This window comes from Perna viridis, chromosome 7 (assembly GCF_037379345.1).
Source record: "Perna viridis isolate PV_CMFRI_1.1 ecotype Kerala chromosome 7, ASM3737934v1, whole genome shotgun sequence".
In the NCBI taxonomy this organism is placed as follows: domain Eukaryota; kingdom Metazoa; phylum Mollusca; class Bivalvia; order Mytilida; family Mytilidae; genus Perna; species Perna viridis.
Genome location: NC_142451.1, coordinates 32,230,270 through 32,244,338, shown reverse-complemented (window position 1 = coordinate 32,244,338; position 14,069 = coordinate 32,230,270). Strand labels below are relative to the sequence as shown.

At 33.7% G+C, this 14,069-nt stretch overlaps 1 long non-coding RNA gene across 1 annotated transcript; it reads left to right on the top strand.

Moving 5' to 3' along the window:
- The first annotated feature begins 6,679 nt into the window (after window positions 1-6,679).
- On the top strand, window positions 6,680-13,546 carry LOC148612336 (uncharacterized). Its single transcript, XR_015924362.1, has 3 exons — window positions 6,680-6,807; window positions 11,533-11,585; window positions 13,190-13,546. It is a non-coding gene; the product is annotated as an uncharacterized LOC148612336 (long non-coding RNA).
- Window positions 13,547-14,069: the final 523 nt, after the last annotated feature.

The window sequence follows — 14,069 nt, the reverse complement described above, 5'->3', positions numbered from 1 at the left end:
GAAGTACTGTTTATACAAAATCTAAATTTGCGATACCTGAAAATCGTTTTTACCGTCACTGGCATGCATTTTTATACAATAAACACGAATCATCAACTGCATTTAAATATATAGCGTATTTTATCTCGTAATGTGCAGAATGTTAGTTTTGGAACGAAAGGTAGAAAAAAAAATTACAATGAAATCACCTGATTAAGGAAAAACTTACTCTGTTAGATTTCTTTCTACATTTTGACAAAAATTGTAAAACAATGGGGATAATCACTATCAAAATGTTTAAAAACGAAAACAGACATGATGCTGTTGTATATGCTCATTTTAAGATCCTATCTTATGTTACAAATGTAATGCTGCGTCATCATGGCAGTCTATCGTCCCTAGGAAAACCGCAATATTTTTGCTCTTGACTCAGAACCACATTTTTCTATGCATTAATCACTTAGTTTCTACTATGCAAAAGTTTTGTTGTACTTGCATGCGTTGTCACTAGATGCAATAACTCCTACACAACATTTTTGTCAGAATCTAAGATTTTTACCGATTATTGAAATCAAAATCCCACATTAAGAAGCATTCTTTATTGTACGAGTGAGGCTGATCTTATGTATGCATTCGCTTTTATACAAAGCAGTTATCTTTGTAAGAATATTATCAAACCAGACGTTAAATTTATTACACAACATGCATAAAACATGCTTGCGTTGCAAAATCCTCCAGGAGAAAAATCAAACTGTCATAATTTACATCGACATAATTATACTCTTGTGAAATAAAGACATTTCATTAATTTTGATTTATCTCTCTCAATTGTTTTAGCCCCGTACAGGTCCGGGTGTTAAAACAATAGGCCTGAAGCAGCGCTAAGCTTGTCATAAAAGGCGACTAAATAGTGCTCAGAACCTTATCCGGGGGCTAGGGCGCTCTGCCCACAGAGCAACTGGGATGTGTGCCCCAGGTGGTGGAATGGGGTACCCCTGGCGTGTTACATGCTGGGGTTGTGAGGCTATAATACAGAAAATCTGACCGCAAACCATAGTGGTGCACCGCGTTGGGAAAGATGCCACGTTCCTCGCACGTTAAAGAACACTACTGTGGTATTCTCCCGGAGTAGAAACCACAGGGCTCCGCCACAGGAGGCTAAATTGCCCGACCCTACCCACCTCTCCCCATTTCCAGTGGCAATCAAAATTTGTCGACACCATTGTCTTTGTGTCCCACCCCTTTTTCATGTTCATTTTATTATCAATTTCATGTTCATCGTCTGAATATAGCTGAAATATTGCTGCTCGGACATAAAACCCCAACAAACAAACAAACAAATCAATTATTTTAGCATAATCTAAAAAAGATATCTTATACAAGATGATGAGGGGAAACATCGTACTTGAAAATTATAATCATTGATATTGACTGCAATAAACACTTGTCTTATTTGACTAAAGTTGCATATAAAAAGTTGGAAAAAAATAGAAGAAATGCCTATATTGACAAAAATTTTAACTGAAAACAATGTCTAATAGGTGATTGCCTGATAATGCAGGACTTTCAAGTTACCACTGAAACTAGATTTATGTTGGATTGAAGCAAACAAAAACAAGAGTAGATATGTTTTGTACAAGTATATTATATTTAAGGACGATATAGATATATCTAGTTCTATAGTTCAAAATAGGCTTCTGGGACAGAGTTATGTTACTACAAGATTGAAGTCATCACTACAGAAGTTTTATGGTCGTCATCGTGGATCGTTATGGTGTATCCATCTGCACCATGAAAACTGATTTATTCAACAGGTCAAGAGGACGTTTACCCTACCGGTGCACCTGGTCCATGCTCCCAGTTTTTACTGGAGTCGGAGTTCCTCATTTGCTTTTGTTACTTTGTATGTATGATTTTAGTTATTTTATGTTCTTTGTTGTGTATGTCTGTTTTCAGTGTCTGGTCTTTGTCCCTGGTTCACATTCTTTTGATTACGTACAGGTAACTACCGTGAAAACAAATGATTGTGACAAACGTTTCGAGGTATGCTTTGGTTGTTAGTGTGTCGTAGTATTTCATATAAGTAGATAACAAACACATTCAATACTTCATTCACGAGTTGAAAATCGATTAGTCAAATATGCATCAATCATAAACATGGTAAGTAACGGTTCTGATGAAAATTCATTTATTTTCAGTATTTTAAAATGATATCAAAATATCGCAAAAATATATTTTAAGATGCATGAATATCAACCGGATATGATTATTTGTAATGCAATGGCATCGCTATAGACTCGTGCAAACGCTTGTCCTATCAGGACTATTAATGATCATGTCCAGCCGATGCAAATCTTATAATTTATAGTTAGATAGAATTAATGACTTGAACGTGACATATGCTTCCTTTCGTTCATACCGTTTTCCTTGTATACATTTTATACGTAAAAAAAATATATTTTTAAAAAATGTTATATTACATGACGATTCATTATCCTACGAATCCTTTTTTACTTGAACAAAAAATATGCTTTTTATTTTTTTTTAAGGCATTTAATATATCCGTCGAATGAAATCGTGTCTTATATTTGTTTTGTTATATAAACCTGAGGATGATTAAGTTTCCTGGCATTCTCTTAATTTACAAGTTTTTTAAACTTGTTAATTTTTTTCGAACGGAACCCTTTCGAAACAACATTACGTAACTTCATTTCAAATCAGTGGATCACATGTTATTTTACTTTATAAAACATTACATTAATCATAACATTTTTAATTGGAATGTCTCACAGTTTTCTTTTCTTCCTTCGTCAACCCGGACGTGACATTTTATGAGGAAACTTGGTGGGTGCTTCCTGAAAAGCAAAGGATGGTAACCCAGCCGATGCACTGGTCCATCCTCCTAGTTTTTAGTAGAGTCTGGGTTACTCAATTACGTTTGTTTCTGTGTATGTGTGATTTTGATTATTTAATGTTCTTTGTCGATGGGGTCTATTTCCGTGTCTAGTCTTTATCATTAAAATATATTCTTTAAAGTACCACCCAGATCTTTGTTCCTTTGATTTTTCTGTAATATATTCAAGTGAAACCAACAGTAATATAATTTTTCAGTCACTCAGAATCACCATGAACCATATCTATTGTCAATAATTGAGACCTCGAAGAAAACTCAACTTAACACCCTCACACAGATCTTATCTTCTTTGTCAGGGTTTAGACACCAAAATATGCAAATAAGTCTTTTCGGTGTGTAAGATAAAGTAAGCACACATTCTTCTATATAGTCAATGTGTCCAAACGGGTTATTTTTCTGGGTCGAATTCGATATACACCGAACATACCCCTTTCATATAAGCTTGTATTCATGTCCATTTATTATAATTTAGTAACATTCAAATAAAGGATACATGTATGGTCATGGTATTGCAGCTGTTAAATCAGTGTTCAATAATGTCAATGTACAAATATGATGAAAGAATTCATTACGAACTTATGCCAGTAAAAACATAAAAAAAGTATTTCGTCATGTGTATTTTGAATTTGTAAAGTCCGATTTACATGTACAGTTATACATATGTATGTATTTATACACATGTGTTGATATACATGGGTGTGCAAAAACTTCATGCAAATATATACGTTTGAAAACTTAATCCATGTGTAAATTAACATCACCTCAAGACCAGATGTAAATGAATAAATGTAAATATGCACAAAGTTATAAAATCAATTTTGTGTATGTAAATTAAAAAAATTATAAATACCTATGGTTTGATTTAATTTCATCGTACACTGAGACAAATATCTTAGTGCTATTGGTGAAATGAGTCCGTCCAAAAAAAGTCATTTGAACAAACCTACATGTCTATGCCTTTAAAAGATTCAAAATTTATTTTATTGTTTTACCTTTTGACATGTTCCCCATTTCCAATTTTATTGTAATTATGCATTGGCCGACTTGAAAGCAGGTGGCTTAACATAAGAGTGACGACTGTTAAGTAACATTAAGAGATACATTTACTGGACTAATTAATGATTACAAAAAAAGTGATCCGTGAAGCAAAGGACATCGAGAACTAACATTAAGGTTCATATGTTCACAAATGTTTTCCACTCCGGGAGTCTGTCTTCGACTCTAGAAATGACAAACATATCAGTTCAGATATACCTTAAGCATCAGGAAAGCAAAATAAGAAGTACACATAGTCAGCAGGTAAGACATTCGAAGACAAAACATCTAGTCAATACGATTACAAAAAAAAATGAAAAAAGTAACACAAGTTTACGCAAAATTATCCCGTAAGGTTTTGTCCATCACAACATCATTTCCTTCGTGCAACGCAATTTTATTCTCACTAAATTCAATATTACACTGTTTATTGTATATCCTTCCTGTGTTCTGCAATATAACACGAGCGCAATCACCACACATGCAAACTCAAATGCACGTCTAGTCATTTCTCCATCAACAGTTCAATTAGTTTGAATTTTCTCTGACCCTGCAAACCGTTTCCTATCTATACAAATATAAAAAGAGGAGGTTTGCAGAGCCAGAGGAAATTGGAACTAAAGTCATTGTTGTTCATTAATGTTTCTTACACCGAACAGATTAACTGTCAAAACTCTTCTGACTTTACCTAGGATGAATCCAATGAACTACATAATAGGAGATGAATCATCTTTGTCGTCATTGAAAGGCGAGATTTTCTTCCATTTCGAGGATGTGTCAACAGAAGACATATTGACTGACTGCATGATTATTTTTTTAAATACACACCCTTCAGAAACTCATATAACATATTAGCAATTTAGCTTTTACACATGTGTATATTTGTACATATTTGTACATGTGCAATTTTACAACCATATGTACGAGTTTGTACATGTACATGGGGATTTATATTTTGAATGCTGAGTTTGTTTGTTTTTTGGGGTTTTTTTTGTTTATTTTCACAATTTTATTTATGAATATGTAGTAAAATTTGTACTTTATCCTGTTTATTTTGAATGGAGAGTTTGTTTTTTGTTTATTTTATTCATGAAATGCAATTGATCTTTACTGTAAATACATATTTTTTGTTTAAAATTAAAAAACAATAGTCACTTGTATTCTTCTTACAATGTATTCGTCTGAAATGTTTTCATTTCAGATTTATTTCACAAACATATCCATAGCTAGCATTCCCTACTACATCCCAATACTTATAGCCACCATTTTTCCACATGTCGAGGTACTTGTCGGCCAGAGTTGTATCAGGCTGGCGATTTCCCCACAAAAAAAAATTGACGGGTGATTTGTCGTCGTATTTCCATACGCCGTTTACGTCTTTTTCGCCTTGAATATATGTATCTATAATATTAGAAGATGCTGAAAATAAAGAAGTGAGAAAGAAATTAACAAAAATTCTCTTACAATACGTTATCTCAACGGTTATATACAATTTTAAATACTCTTAAAATAATGATATGGTACTTAATGGTATAAGTTTAGGAATTTGGCATGTTTGTTTAATCCCAAGTTTCGAATTTCTCAACCCCTGATTTCTTCGTCATATGATCTGATTGGTCCACGTTTCAGTTTAGGGATGGATTAATCATAAGTTGATTAGATACTAGTTGTCTTTTAAATGAAAAGATTTTTAACGAGAATTAGACAATTTGTCTTTTTAAAGAGTTAATCTCAGCAAAAAAGGAATACGACGTTGAACAAATTAATGCAAAGAGCCAATTTCGTTATGTCAGAAATAAAAATCCAGAAAAGAAATACGATTGGTTGTAATAACGAGTTCGATATTGAGCAAGCAATATCAGTCGATAAACTCATCGAAGCAACCATTATTTATCCGTATTAATAGCTACAATTTTTAGAAACAAAAACACGTGTAAGGTTTTAAACTTTTTGACATTTCGTCCCATTATTAACTAACCGCATTTCCTGAAGATTTCTATAAACGCTTATATAACAAGAAACCTCACTTTGCAAGAATATGTAGACTAATTTAAAAATCGAAAGTACGTACTGAACAACGCGTTTGTAGTACACTTTAGTTTTAGCCAAATAGACCTCTCTCTTGACTAAGGAAAAGATATAGCGAGTAAAGGCGCATCTTTCAATTTGAATGACTATTGTTTTAGGGTTGTAAACGTGTGATATTGCATAACAAACCAATAACGGCTCTAACAAACAGCCACATGTCATAGCTATCTACTCTTGCCAAGTTTGCCCCTTCTTTTCGGCATTCCAAGCAAGCGTTCCTGTGATTCCTTTTAGTGCCATCTGCTTTAATACATCTGTCAATTTTAGAAGCGTAGGAATATGCAGTTGGACACAATTCTAAATATAAATAAAAGTAAGAGTATAAGTATCAGTCTAACCATAAGAATTGGATATACAGTATAACCTGTCTGAAGAGAAATCCCGAACAATCCAAAAACCTTTTTAAACAGGACAGTTTTTAAGACCATGCGCATATCGGTTTAAATGTACTTTGAACCGGCAATATAGATCAAGCGAACTAATTCTACAGTCAAACAGGGGTTCGATTCTGACAGGTTTCACTGCATGTAAATTAGGCATATTATTAAATATTTTTTTCGGATCGTTTGATATGTTGTATATAATCTTTTGTTGGGAAAATTCTTTTTTCTTCCCAGAGTCCAACCTCACAGAAGTATATGTCACGCATGCTCATCGTTTACCTCGAGAGTTAACACGAATAGGTATATAAACGATGTTTTGCCCATGCAATGACAATGTTAAGACGTATGTGATCGTGATCACACATCTTTCTTAACATTGATAATATGAGGACTTACCGAAATAACACGGTAAGTGCTGTAAGTTAATTCAAGTGTGCATCCGTCTTGTGTATCTGTTTCTAAACATTTTTCAATCCACAGGCAGGAAGATTTATCCATCGTCAATTCACCACAGCACATCGGTTAAAATTATCATGGTTCGATAAAATGTAATTACAATAACCCTTTCTCAATATAGATATTCATTATATAGGAGTTTGAACCTGTCGCTTTTGTGATCTACTAAATTCTACAATAGAACTCGGATACTTTGATACTTTATACATATGCAAATTATTGCTGACCCCTTTGCGACCTGTTCAGTTTGGTGTGCTACAGTACAGATTTATACAAAGTTTATGTCGATTTGGACTTTCAAGTCGAGGAAAGATCACGTGGAAGTCGCATAATGATATATATAATCGAATCGATTTCCAGAGGTTTTGATTGCATTGGAATTGCAAATGGTCGATTTGAGAGTAGTCTCAGTTAAAGGTCGTTAACATAAAATGTACTGGATCAAAAATAACTTATCTTTTTGGGGAAATTTGGTTTGTTTTTGAAGATATTTGACGTTCCTATGGGAACATATTTTGCTCCGCTACTTACTGACAAATTCCTTTCATGAAACAAGAGAATGAACATATCGTTAGCCATGTCCTTTGTTCTCAGTTTTTGCTATATAGATAACGCATTGTCTTTAAACTATTCTAGTTTCGGGGATTTTATACCCCAAAGAACTTGAGACAAAAGGCACTATAGAAACTATAAAGCCAGTCTCCTATCTTGACCTACACTTAGAAATCGATTGAAAATGAAAAATCATGACCAAACTTTCCGACAAAAGTGATGACTTTTCATCAGCATCCCTTCAGCACCTGCGTATGGAGTTTTCATAAGACTTCAAGAACAAGGTCATGTTGCTACAAGTAATCACAACAGAGGTTTTATTGTCATCATCATGAATTCGTTTGTTTGTTGGGGTTTCACGTCCAAGCAGCAATATTTCAGCTATATTCAGACGATGAACATGAAATGGATGATAAAATGAACATGAAATGATGATGAAATAAAAAAAAAAGGATGGGACACAAGGATAATAGGGTCGACAAATTGTGATTGCCACTAGAAAAATGGGGATGGGTAAGGTCGGGCAATTTAGCCTCCTGTGGTGGAGCACAAAGGTTCCTACTCCTATCAAATACCACAGCAGGGTTCTTTAACGTGCGAGGAACCTGACATCTTTCCCAACACGGTGCACCACTATGGTTTGCGGTCAGGTTTTCCGTATTATAGTCTGACAACCCTGGCATGTAACACGCCAGGGATACCCCATTCCACCACCTGGGGCACACATCCCAGTTGCTCTTTGGGCAGAGCGCCTAGCCCCCGGCTAGATTTCTGAGCACTATTTAGTCGCATTTTACGACAAGCTTAGCGCTGCTGCAGGTCTATTCTTTTAACACCCGGACCTGCACGGGGCTCATGAATTCGTGGATCGTTATTGTGTATCCATCTGCACCGTGAGAACCATTGTTTTGTTTTTTCACCGTGTCATCGATTTCTTCTCGTTCGTCTACCCCAGACAAGACTTTTTATGAGCAACTTGGCGGGTGTGTCTACAAAAGCAGATGACACTTACCCTACCGATGCCCTTGGTCCATGCTCCAAGTTTTAGTGGTCTAGGTTGCTCATTTACTTTTGTTTTTGCAAGTGTTATTTTGATTATTTAATATTCTTTAATTTATATGTCTATTTTCCCTGTCTATTTTTTATCCTTGGAATATATTCCTTTTGTTCCAGTTCGAATCTCGGGTTTTTTTGTATATTTTTTTATGCAGGCATTTAACGACTGCTTGAGTTTACCTTAAATTTTATTCCCTGCGTACTTTGTACAGGTCGTTATTTATTGCGTAGATGTATACCTTTGTTCAAGATTCTGACAACATCACAAAGAAAATAATCACAAAATATTGATCTGAATATTCGATAAACAGAAATCATAAATATATCAAATACATTTTAACCATGTAAAATGCATAAACACCACTAAAACCACTTTTTAAATATCAAACTAATACTTACGCAATTTTTTATGATAACCTTCCCAGCCAATTTTGTTTATATTGCTGGTTCTGGCGGCCATTCTTGATATGCTGTACAAACTACACATGCGGTCAATATGATTAAAGAAAACAATCCTGCACGACTCCTGAATAATACACTTTACTATACATTTAAGCTTTATATTTATTGCAATGGTTTCTATCGGTAAGTACGTTGGAAATTTGTTAGTTAAAGTTATGTCCCTCTTTACCATGCCAAAGTTAGACCTCCCCGTTTCAAATATTTTAACGTTTTTACACAAAAATATTATCAAAACTATATAATGTATATTCCCCATCGATACTTTAGTTTGTACTATAAGAAAAATTAATCACGTTGGGTCACAATGGTAGCCTGTGATTGATTCCATTATTATGCAACGACCTCCGGTATTCTGGAACCATAAAAGAGACCTTTAAAAAATTAAAATCTCTCTTTTTTATAAAAATTTTTTACATTTGTTGGTAACATTTGTTTCTGAGCTAAACCAAACAGATTACCATAGTCAAATAGAAAATAACAAAGAAATGCTAATCTATCCCGGGTATCGGATATAGAATGCACTAGTTATTGCCGGATTGGAACTTTGATTCTGGATAAGTGTATACAAGTCATATTGTAAGAAGTTGATCATCGTCTTTGAATACAAATAATTCCTAGAAAAGCATGTTTCAATACGATTTGATATTTAAGTCGACTTATTATTTTTTGTCCTATTAACATATATTCAAACTCCCATTCGTTCTTTGGATCTCTAAGTTCTCTGATTCATGAATACTTTCAAACGATTGCATTATTTCAGATGGGTAGCATTATTGTGTATTGCGGACAAAAACGTTAGATTAATTTTAATACAGTTCTCGTCGGCCTACACTCATAATTTAATCTGAGTTGACCGTGGCATTCTCAAGAGTTCATATTTTGTAATGTACTTTGTGTAATATATAGAGTCGCACGGTGTCTTGAAATGGGAGTTACTGTAAAAGTATTAATTTTCGAGGTGTACTAATTTTCATTTTTTGAAACCGCAAAAAAAAAATGAAACCCCGTGAATATGTTCACTTGACAGAATCCGCGAAAGTTAGCAACCGCGAAACTTATACGTTTACAGCAATTGTTCGGTGGTGGGTGGTTTGTTTATAATAAAGCCACCTCGACATCCTTTATATTTCACATGGTATAATCCATTGGACCATTCCATTCAACAACAAAGATGGCATTTTTTTTCGCCTCTCTATGTTGAAACAGGAGCAGTGTCTATTTTCTAATATGAATGGCACAATTGAAAGGATGAAGTGATACGATAGATACAGGTTGTCTGAAACACCTATGGTCACACCTTCCAGAAGAGGTAACCATAGGTGTTTCAGACAACCTGTAACTATCGTAGAGACCAAAAGAGGATAGTACAGATTTATGGTTATCTACTATCTCTTCTTTGGAGAGTGTGGTGGTAATATAGGTCTTATTACTGCTATTATTTTCTACGTCTACCTCTGATAATAAACATTAGATGTAATGTGTTTTGCAGACCAAAAAAATGTTGTTTTCGGCTTTGTCTGCTTATACGACAACATATTTGTCATTTATAGTAGACAATGTAATTGTAATTCACTCTGACAGTGAATCAATGTCTTCTTGTTCTCGTTTTATCCATTTTCTTACATAGTCCTCCAGGGCATCGATTGGAATTTTAAAGTTACAATTGCACTTGATGGAGGATGGATATAACACTGACGCTGAAAATAGAATAGAAACTATAGGATTTTCGATAAGAATGAATAATTATACATTGAATTTCAATCATATAGATCCATAAAGCAACTTAACAACAATGTTAAATCCATCGAGGAAACGATGCTTTTTGATCAACATAATTATGCTACACTTTACATATATTTTTACAATCAAAAACAACTCTTGGAAATGCACAATCTATATATATATTTACATTTCACCTCCTAAGCGCAACAACCAAATAAAAACCTAAGACTGGTTATGTAATTGTAACTGTTTCTGGACAAGAAATACAAGTAAGTTTAGTACGTTTTTGACATGAATGATTTTTATAATGATATTTAAGACCATGACGGAATAAATCCAAGTTCTACACATTCGGATGATAAGTTAATAAGTAGTAGTCTTTGTTGTAATCATGCGAAATGTTGTAAAGTGTGATATACTCCAAAACAGGCTACACATTTTTTATTTTTGTGATTAAGTTGCTTCACAGGTCTATATGATGAAATGTATATTTTTTCATTCCAATCTGTCTGCTCTCAGGAGATAATCCACACTGAAAATCGAACAGTTTCTATTGTATTTTAGTGTCATTTACAGAGTTATATCCCTTAATTTTGAACTCTACAGTGCATTATATATATTTTTTTCTCTCCTTATAACAAGGATTATATGAAGTGCCACGTGTTACTTTCTGTTAACTGTAACATTTAAACAAAATAAAAATAAAACTATGTAGGTGTTCCAACCATCAATCACATTTTGCATGATTCTTATGTGGAATGCTACATAAAAACTTTAAAGTATTGCAATCATATAAATATTCAATGCATTGATATGTATTACAAAGTAATTATAGTGATAAATTAAAGTCGATGAACATACATTAATTGTCTTTGTTTTCTTTAGTTGCTGTTTAACATTTCAAGCCAAGATTTATATTGGGACAAAAGACTTCTAAGGTATTTTAAAGAAACGACATGATTAGGCACAACTTGCTGAAATCGGTTATAGTTCTTGAATATTTTGTTTATTTTTGACACAAAAGGCGATATAATTTAAGGTTAAGTGTCTACAGACCGATAAAACTATTTACAAATGAGACGAAGTGTAATGAACTTACAGTATTTTGTAACTTTCTAAAGGTTAGCATATACAAAATCTCTATTTTAAGTGCAAGTTAAACTAAGTGTTACCTCTGCCAACAGAAATACACAACAAAGAATATAAAATAACCAAAATTAGAATCATGGTAAACCTGCCTAATCCGAACCAAATTCAAAGTCCAAAGGGAACTCGGTTTAGACAGTTTGGTTAGATGAAGTAGTTACTGCTGCTTCAATAACACTATAACAGCAAAGTTGAAAACGATAGCACTTTCCGTATACCCGTTACACCCTTCATTTCGTGCATTATTAAGCTAGGACATCGTTGCTTCTAGCAGATAATTGAGTTGATAATTCGACTGTCTTTGTGGATATAAACCACTAAAATCCCCCCAAAAAAATATTTCGTTACACAGTTTTAGCCAATCATTTGCACGATATGACAGACGACTAATTAATACTTGGTTTAGATTTTGTTTTCGTGCTTACTAATACACTCAATACTCGAAGACCCGGTTTGCACTCATGTGTGATATTTGTAATTCATGACGGACTGAGGGTTTTTTTAACGCCTTTGGCTATCATTTGGGGTCTCTCACGGACGGTGTAAAGCATCGAAGCGTTTACACAGTCCCCGAGCGTAGTGGATGTGGGTCATGGTGCATACGTTCATTCATTCAATTCATTAAATGCATTGCCTGTTGATCCGTGACCTAGTGGTCCAATTTGTGTTCTGCACGCTTATATAGTACAGCCTACATCATTTGCTGAATCTGACCCAGCAAAATACTTTTCGGGGTAAAATTTACAGTTTCAAGTGCTTGTAAGACAGATAGGTGAGTCAATTTATTGATGCATGCCAGTCAATTGATGAGAAATCTCCAAGGACTTAAAAAAATAAAGTTATGTTTCCGATCACCATTCTGAAATTTTGTAGGGTCGGTAGGTAGGGATTTATTTGTATTTAAAACTTTTGAAATGAAATAAGTCATTATAGTGACACCAAACTCAGAATACAATGAAAACCAAATATGCAAAGACTGAACAACTACATTGTAATAATTTAAGACTTAGTTCACGGCCAAATCTCTTTTGGGATTCGCCGCTTGAGATATTTTTTTGTTTTGATGGCGGTGGTCTGAGCTCATTTTACTATGATATTGTACACATATGGGCATGCAAGATGAAATAATTGCACAAGTGACATGCGATGTAGTTTTAAAATGTTTTACAGCCACAGTGATGTCAGATGATGTTTTCCTTAGAATATTCAATAGACATTGATTTTGAATTACACAGTTAGATTTACTGTATATGATTATAGATGTAGAGTAACACCATACACTCAATCAACAAATACAGGCATTGATAAAAAAAAATTGTTAAAAAAAACATTTTTGATTATTTTCGTAAAGTATTAAAAATAAATGTCTACTGTTTTTCATTATTTATATTTGCAGATAGACAAATATGGATGAATCGCTTTTGTGTTAAAAGGATGAAGGTTTTGTTTAGTATCAAGGCATTAATACTACACACGTAAAAATAGCTAAGTTTTTATTAAATTGCGAAGATTTACATGATTTAATGAAATAGAGATTCTATAAAGAAAAGCCAATGACAGTGTTCTGAAATGCTGAATGTACATATACTTTACGTTGGTTCTGAAACCAAATGATACTGGCAGTGCCTCTGGATATAGTTTATACAGCTGCAAAACAAGTACTATAGTATACAGTTTTTGTCCAAGGAAACATTTTTCATGCTACAAATGTATAGAACTATTTAGAAGTTGATTAAAATTGTTTGATACCAGATTTAGTTGAAATATTTATTTTAAAGTGTTCACTGTGATTCAGTAACGATGGATTTAGTCTTAAAGTTCTCCATATACCGGTGTTGTAACTTTGTGTCATAAATATTTCGAATGTTATCTGTTGAGTTCATGACTGTAAGCGGGATTTTTTTTCCATTATGCAGTTTTATTCTCTTTTGCTAGAGAACTGTTTAACATGGACTAATGTGAAACATAGACCTTATAGATGTAAATGCATTCCCAAACCCCGAATTGACCTGTATATACGTATATATTGAATATAATAGTGTCACCGCAAAACATTGTATATTGATACGGTGTTGACAGTGGTTACCGTCGGCGGCGTCCGTGTCGTCGTTCATATTCACTTGGTTTTCGTGCGATGACTTAATAGTTATGAAATTTTGATATGATTTTACGAACTACTAAAGAAATGCTCTTATTTGATTTGAGTTTATGGCTCCTACTATTTAAAATAAAGGCCATCCATTCTTGACAATGCAAACACGTTCAAGACAAATCGT